The following is a 9,009-nucleotide window of genomic DNA, read 5'->3' as shown; positions in this document are numbered from 1 at the left end:
AGTCCTCTGTCTCCTCAGCCATGTAAGAGATCTTCAAGAGATTGAGGAGTTAAATGAAATCAAAGAGCTAAAAGAAGATTTACAATATTAGTGCAAATTCAGTATGAAAACAGAGAGAGAGCTGAGGAGACTTTATTTCTGGAAATGCATTGAGTGGAAAGGTAATGAAATCTATTTTTTTATAAGTTCTTTTCAATGATTTATTTTAGGTGCTTATTTTATAAGCAATTCTTTTCAATGTTTTTTTTTTTTTTTTTTTTTGATTCTGTCACCTGATGGGTTTGTGTTCTCTGTTGATTGACTGGAAGGTGACTCCACTGACATTGAAAAACAATGACTGTTTTTTTATAGATAATTACAATCAGTTCAATCATCATTCTAAATTAATGTGTTGCTTTTACTGTAGCACACACATACAATCAGAACGCTAGATCTAATGATCTGTAACCAAACAAACTGATCTTGTATGGATATTAACTTAGTTCTACCCTTCCAGTCAAATTGTACTCCACAAACATTAAAGGGTTAGATTTCACCCAAAAATTAAATTGTCATTATTCTTTTTAATTACTCACCCTCATGTCGTTCCAAACCCATTATACCTTTGTTTATCTTCAAAACACAAATTAAGATATTTTTGATGAAAAACAAGAATCCCTCTATAGGCAGGAATGCAACTTACACATAGATATTTTTGATGAAGGACCGCAGTAGGAAAGACATTTAACTTTTGTAGGAAAGAAAGTAATCCATGTGACTTATGGTTTATTTTTTCTTCTGTTGCATGAACACAACACTCATGCATTGTGATTCTCTCGTGAATGCACATTACAGATCAATATTTTTGTAAATAAGTGGTAAATTAGTGTTTTTTTGTTTTGTTTTTTTGGACACCTACACGTTGATTTATTGTTTTTTTTTTTGTGTAGCTTAATTAAATTGAGTTACTTTTATGTTGTGTTTCATTAATTTCTTTAACTTTGTTGTTTATGTTGTTTTGCTGTCTGCAGGGTCAGAAAGCTCTCTGATTTCTTTAAAAATATCTTTGTTTGTGTTCCAATGGGATTGAAGTGTGAAATCACACAAGAGGGACTAATTAATGACAGAATTTTAATTTTTTGGTTAGTTATCTCTTTAAGGGCAGCTTTAACTTAACTTTTTAACCTAGCTTTAACAGGTGTGTATTACACAATTTTAATCAACTTCAACGGAGTCAACCCGTTTTATGTCGGGTGGTTCTTTGCCTCATGCATTAAACTCATGTAATGCACACCTAGCCATTGATTAGCACTTATCTGTGAAGAGGGTTACAGGTTACACAAAGTATTAAAGGGTTAGTTCACCCAAAAATGAAAATTGTTTTACTCACCCCCGAGGCATCCTAGGTGTATATGATGTTCTTCTTTCAGACGAATCCAGTCGGAGTTATATTAAAAATTGTATTTGATCTTTCAAGCTCTGTCATTGCAGTCAGCAGGTGTTGCATTGCTTCAGTTCAAAAGAAGTTAAATGAAAAGCACCCATCCATAAAAAAAGTGTCTCACATGGCTCCGGGGGGTGAACAAAGTCCTCCTGTAGCGAATCGATGTGTTTTTGTAAGAAAAATATCCATATTCAAAACTTAATAATCACTTTAATCTAGCTTGCGCTCACTTCTGTACACGGAAGCAGCTCTGAGGGAATGATGTATGAGTTCGGCTTTGCGTATGTGCTGCTCATAAGTAACGCACGCGGAAACGCAGCAGAGAGATCAAAACAAAAAAACAGTCACTAATTAGAAGTACAAAATGAGGATTTCGATATAAGCCAAGAGAAGACTGGTTTTCCTTTGCTAAGGTAAGGAAACTTTGCTTCCTTTGATCCTGTTAACAAACGTTGGTTTCACAAGGCTCACCGGCGCATGTGCAACGCCGACCTCATACGTCATCAGCCCGGGGCTGCTTCTGTGTACAACTGTTGGCACAATCTAGATTAAAGTGATTATTACGTTTTGAATATGGATTTGTTTTTTCAAAAACACATCGATTCGCTACAGGAGGCCTTTGTTCACCCCCCAGAGCCGTGTGAGACACTTATTTTTTATGGATGGGAACTTTTATTTCACTTCTTTTGGACTGAAGCACTGGAACACCCGCTGACTGCAATGATAGAGCTTGGAATAGCCAGGAATTTTTTTTTTATATAAAACTCTTACTGGATTTGTTTGAAAGACGAAAGTCATATACACCTAGGATGCCTCTGGGTTGAGTAAAACACAGCCTAATTTAAATTTTTGGGGGTGAACTAACCCTTTAAATGAAGGGGGCACAATAACTGTGGAACACATATATTCTATATACTGTATTCTAATAGTATTTTTACATATATCTGTGAATTATATATATTTTTCAATTATTCTTTTTTTTTAATATTATTTAAGGTTAGAATTTTTGAACGAAAAAACAAAATGATAAAGATTGATAAATGATAATTGTGGAGCACTCTGTACAGTATTTAAACATGATTTGGTCTATGCTTTTCTCCAGAAATGCATGTTATTGTCCAAGGGGTAGTGGCATGAACTATCAGTGGAGGGACAGAAAGCTCTGAGATTTCATTATAAAGAGCTTCATTTGTGTTCTGAAGATGAACGAAAGGTTTGCGAGTTTGGAACGACATGAGGGTGAGTAATTGTTGACAGAATTTTCATTTTTGGGTGAAACATCCTGTTAACTTCTTTTACCTGGAGTGTTCAAAGACATTGTTCATTCTGATCAGTATGCCATAAGAAATGAACTGTGAGAAGAATGAATACTTTTCAAAAACACTTGGTGACATCACAGTTCAAGATTTATTTTTAAATCTAATCTAAGATTTATGCCTGTAGTGAAAAGTGTAACTAAAATTTGAGAATGTTTTTGTTTGTTTGTTTTTCCAGACTACATCCAAAATAGTGTTTCCACATCTGAGATAAAGGCAGTCATGAGAACCAAGCGAAACGATGAGGGTAAGTTCTGAATAATGAGGGAAGAAATGTGCATGATTTGTAAATATACACTAAGCACATTTAGTTTAACTCTCAGCCTGTTGTTTTAAGCTTAAAGAAAAGCAAAATAATTTATTGTTGCATTGCTGTTTAAGATATTCACTGTTTTTCATTATATTGCAGTTGTGTGCAAATAAAACTTATTCTGAATATTCTGGTTGCATTTCAGTGTTACTGTACAGCATTTTATTAGTAGTGCACTTCGGTTGTATTGAATTTTACTTCAGTTGTATTATATATTGCAGTACTACTGCAGATTTATTGCAGTATAATTGTAGTACTGCTTCAGCTGTATTACAGTAATACCGCAGTTCTATTGCAGTTGTTTGTTAGTAATACTACAGCTCTATTGCAGTTGTATTTCAATAGTACTTCAGATTTATTGCAGTAAATGGCATTAATGCATTTTTTTCATGTCCAATTTTTTTTGTAACATATAACAAAAACTGCAGTATTACTTTTTAAAAAAACTGCAGTAATTTTTTGTAAGGGTTTGGTCACCCAAATACATGACATACGCATGTGTGAGATTGTCTGCAGACAGATGGCCTGTCCATGTGTCCAAACTGTGCTGATCACTCAAAGGCTGAAAGCTGCGGTCATTACAGCCTCTTGCGGCTTCGCTTCTATTATTTTTGTGAATGTAGATGTACATGCCACATGCATGTGACAACATCTAAACTGTCAATGCACAAATGTGTTAAATACTTCAGGAGACAAATAATATTGTTGAATGGTCAGAACACACTGTGATGTAATATTAATATATAAACCAACTTAAAATGACACGCTATTTTTTATTGTAGCATCTAAAATATTTATTGAATGGCCACTTTGATTTTATATTATGTAGCTTATATAAATTATATATCAACCAACTTGCCTGTTCAAATACAATTTATTATCTAAAAACCTTGTTAAATGGTCAGAAAACACAGTGTATATTATACAACTCATAATTGTATATGTCGTATTTAAATAAATATTAATATATTAATCATCTTAAATTGGCATGACATACATTTTAACTAGTATCTAAAATACTTGTTGAATAGTCAGAATACACTTTGATTATATATTTTATGGCTCATACTTTTAAATGAAGTAATATTAATATATCAACTAATTTGAAATCACATTGCCTTTAAAAAAACCCACTATTAACCAGCTTAAAATGACATTGAATGAATTAATCAATTAAATAAATTTTATGTTTTATCTGAAATACTTGTTGAACAGCCAGAATACATTGTTATTATACACCTCATATTACACAGCTTATAACTATAATTAATAATTAAATAATACAATATTAATATATCAACCAACTGAATGGTCTATGATTATATATTTTATAATGATATTATATGAATATATCAACCAACTTAAAAGGACATGCATTGCCTTTTTCACTATATTTAAAATACTTGTTGAATAGCCAAAATACACAGTGATTATCTATTGTAAAACTTTAATATTTTTGTGCTATTATGTTAATATATCCAACCTAAATTGACATGTATTGCCTTTTTAAATATAAAAATTTACTGTATGATAAGGTAACTTGTACAGTTAATCATTTAACAAGTTTTAATTTTACAATCTTTTTCTAATAAAATGACTAACTTCTAGAAAATCAACAAACTACATCTTTAATTCAAACCTCCATAATGCCAATCTCCATTTGCACAGCAAATTTGAATGTGTTTTTTGCACAGTCTCGTTTATTGAAATTTGAAGGAATCTAAAATCACTTTCCTTTTATTCTCATTTCAGTGTATATTATTTATTTCTTTTTCATGCTCATATTAAGCACTTTGAATGATCAGCAATAAGACAGTGTTGTGCACCATTAAGACAATGTTGAAGTTCTAATAAATTCTAATAATTCCCAGCAAGAGTATGTGAGCATTTTAGTAGTGTGACGGTGAACAGGGTTGCCAGGTTTCCTCGCCAGTCTCTGGAGCCGCTGGTCACCCAGGAGGAGATTAAAGAGCGAGGCAATGGAACGGGTTGTTTTTAATCCATGCCAAAATAAAAGCAGTAAATCAGCTCAGCTCCAGAGTGCTGAGTCCAGCTGTATTCGGCTTGTATAACGCTGACATTTGCATGTGATGAGATCTCTTTGCCTGCCTGCATTTAATTGAATTCTAAGCAGCAGTATGCAAAGAGCTCATTGTTACTTGTTAATTATTGGTGCTGTCATATGTCATGTGGTTGGATTTGTGGTAGTAGTTTTGCTAGAGATTTTGGAGCTGTATTTTTACGGACATGTGAAGCAGGTGGACTATGGGAAGAGTCATGTGCCGCCACAGTAAGCCTCTTTCACCCTCACATGCATGCGCTCTGGTCGTGTCACAGGGCAGCTGGGGAATACTGAAAGATTTCATTCACACACTGACACACACACAAAACACAGATTCACCAAAACTTTAAAATTCTCATTAAACTGCCATGATATTGTGTTAGACACATAGACTGTCACATATGCTGCGCTTGATTTAAACTGTTAGAACAATTCAGGAGAACTACGACACTTCAACCTCCCAACAATGCTTTGATCGCAGCAGGAAATACATTCACGGGGTTCATGAACTCTGGCGGCTGCCTGGAAAGAATGTGTGATTAAACCTATAAAACAGAAAATTAGCAGATTAAAATAAGTAGTTTGAATTAATATCATGCTTTCTTCAGTTTCTTTTAATGGCATTAAAGCCCAAATCTGTGTCTACATATGCTACTTTTTTCTCCCATGTATTTTTTTTAAATGACTTATACATAATATGATATGGGAACGGATTCAAAAGGTTTTCTAGTTTAGTTTTGATGTAGGGGTACTTCAGCCTTACTGAAGACATGAAATGTTTGGAAATACACATGTGACATTTTGCATATATTTGTTTAACATTTGATTAGTATTTAAGCATTAAGGATATTTGCCTACTTGTCGGACTTCGGCCTGCCATTCTCCTTTCATTTTGGCAGAAAATACTGCTACCATGGTAAATCTGTGTAAAGAACACATACATACTTTAGCTACATTCTCTGACCCCACTTACATGAATCGCTAATGACCCCCAAGAATATTTGAAACATAAATAAATAAACAAATGTGTGTATTAAATTTTTATATTGTTATATTATACACATTTATATTATATTAATATAAAAAATTGTTATATAAATTAATGAATTTAAATAAAATATTATAATTCTTTGTATATTATATAAATGTATTTACTATATATATATATATATATATATATATATATATATGCATATATAAAAATGATTTTATTTTTGTTTATTTTTCTGTTTTCATTTTACAATTTTGGTGATTTGTTTTAGTGATTACATAGCTTTTATTCATTTTATTTCAGTGTTAGTTTTTGTTCAACTATATACATGTTTTTTTTTAATGTAAAATCTATATAGGATATAATTTTCAGCATCATTATGCCAGTCTTCAGTGTCACCTGATCCTTCAGAAATCAATATACTGCTTATTTTATATTTTATTAATATTCTATTTTGATCAAATAAATGCAGCCTTGGTGAGCATAAGAGACTTTGTTCAAATACATTATAAATGCTTTTTTATTCCAAACCAGATTGAATTGTTTTTTTTACATATACATTTACATTTAGTCATTTAGCAGACGCTTTTATCCAAAGCAACTTACAAATGAGGACAAATGTTTTCAACATTGATAATAATAAGAAATGTTTCTTGAGCAGAAAATCAGCATATTAGAATGATTTCAGAAGTATCATGTGACACTGAAGACTGGAGGAATGATGCTGAAAATTCAGCTTTGATCACAGAAATAAATTACATTTTAACAGATGTTCACATTGAAAACAGCTATTTAGAATTTTAATAATATTTTACAATTTTCCTGATTTATGCAGCCATATATTCTGATCTTACTATATATATGATATACCCCAAAATTAATTTATAGACAATTCTATAACCCTAACCCTAGCCCTAATCTTCAGTAATACTTGTAATGCATTCAGCATCTGATGAATTGTGAGTAATAGCACATATTACCTCGTCTTAATCAAATAAATGTGCTTTTGGAGGTTTGTTATTCCTCTAGATGTGAGAAGACATCATCAGATCTGGCCTGAGCTCAGTGAGTGATCTGAGATCTGGCTGTAGTTAGTATCTTCAGGTTATTAGGGCTTCACGGCGGGCCGGTGGCTCAGGGATCACAAACACACATGGCTCTCGGGATAGATGTCTGTCTGACAGGCCTTCATCCCTCACTCGAGTCAGTTGTCATGGTAATTCTGCCTCCTGTTGCCTGGAGAAACATGAAAACCCAGACTGAAGCTCTGACAAGTCACGAAAATCCAGCAAACGAGTATTTTAAATGAGTTTTCAGAGGTTTAGAAGCTGTTAGAACCGGGGAGGGACATAGTCTATTATTTGTTCATTTAAGAATGTACTGTGTTCATTCTCTCAGATATTTTAGGAGGAAATTGCTACTCATGCTCCACATTTCTGACAATCCCTGGTAGTTTTAAACCAAATCAAATGCGTTAAACATGTTCTTATCTCTGTGTGCTGACAAACAATGGAAATCCTGCCACACGCAATTACTGATTTGAACAAAGGTTTGGGACGTCCAGTTATGAAACATTTACAACGGATATGACGCTTTACAGTATAACATAAATGTTTGACGAAAACGCGATAAATATGAATAAGTTCCATGTACTCATGTGAAGCTTAGTCCTTCAGTGCCATTGTGAAGTTTGCGTTGGACTGTTTTTATACAGTCTATGGTTGGACTAATGCACAGCGCCTCCTGCAGGACTAAATTATTAAAGAAGCTCATAAATCAAAGATGGGTCAGATATTTCCAATCCTCTGGGACCACACTGAACATTTGGGCTCTTAATTTAAATTTGGGAATAAAGAAATGTTGAGGATTTAAAAATAAATCAAGAAATAAAATAAATTAACTAAAAATCAATCAATCATATCACAAAATGATGAACTAATACACCATGTTATTTTTTAAATTTAATTTTTCTGTGTTGCTGTCAAGAAAAAACACCTATTAACATACTAAGATTTTTTTTAACTAAAATCAGCTTTTTACTCAATGTGCTGAGAGTACAGTTTATAATAATACATTTGTATTAAATTAAAAAACTATTTCTAGGTCCAAATGTAAACAAATTTAGCTTAATTGTTGTCATTAAATAATAAAAGGAAAGGAAAAAAAAAACTAATATACTGTTAAATGTATGCTTTTTTAACTTAATATATTTCCAACACTTTACTCAAAATTTACTGATAAGATTTGTATTAATAAAAAATTATGTAAACAAATTTGGTTGTGTTGACGTCATTAAAGCAAAAAAACAAAACAAAAACAAAACTAATATACTCTGAATATTATGTTTTTTTAATGCTATATTTTAAAATGTTATCTCAAAATATACATTTGTGATAATAATTTTGTATTAAATTAAAGGAAAATTCCATCTTAATATATTTCTAACTCTTTACTCAGAATTTAAAGATAAGATTTGTATTAATAAAAATGTATGAAAACAAATTTGGTTTTGTTGATGTCATTAAAGAAAAATAATAATTAAAAAAACATACTAATATACTCTGAATACGGTTTCTTTATGCTATATTTTCAGTTTTCAATGATGTATTCTAAATTGTAATTTTTCTACTCAAAATATTTAAAATGTTTCACTTAAAATATGCACACAATACAATTTGTAATAATACATTTGTAAAAAGAAAAGACATACGAATATGCTATTTTTTACTCAAAATATACTGATAATAACATTTGTAATAATGAATATGTATTAAATAATATAATACATATTTATTTATAAAAATTACTTTTCATTGACAAAACAATTTGTAATAAATTTGGCTTGAGTGTTGCTGTTATTAAAGCAAAAAAAAATAAAAAAATCCTAATATAGTCAGAAATTTCTAA

At 31.5% G+C, this 9,009-nt stretch overlaps 1 long non-coding RNA gene across 1 annotated transcript; it reads right to left on the bottom strand.

Annotated features, from left to right (window-relative positions):
• Positions 1 to 2,472: 2,472 nt before the first annotated feature.
• Positions 2,473 to 7,974, bottom strand: LOC122138217. The gene is made up of 3 exons (XR_006155396.1): positions 7,083 to 7,974; positions 5,970 to 6,033; positions 2,473 to 5,656 (listed from the first exon to the last, which is right to left on the bottom strand). It is a non-coding gene; the product is annotated as an uncharacterized LOC122138217 (long non-coding RNA).
• Positions 7,975 to 9,009: the final 1,035 nt, after the last annotated feature.

The sequence above is a fragment of the Cyprinus carpio genome, chromosome B8, assembly GCF_018340385.1.
Source record: "Cyprinus carpio isolate SPL01 chromosome B8, ASM1834038v1, whole genome shotgun sequence".
In the NCBI taxonomy this organism is placed as follows: domain Eukaryota; kingdom Metazoa; phylum Chordata; class Actinopteri; order Cypriniformes; family Cyprinidae; genus Cyprinus; species Cyprinus carpio.
This window is presented reverse-complemented; position numbering and strand designations above follow the sequence as displayed.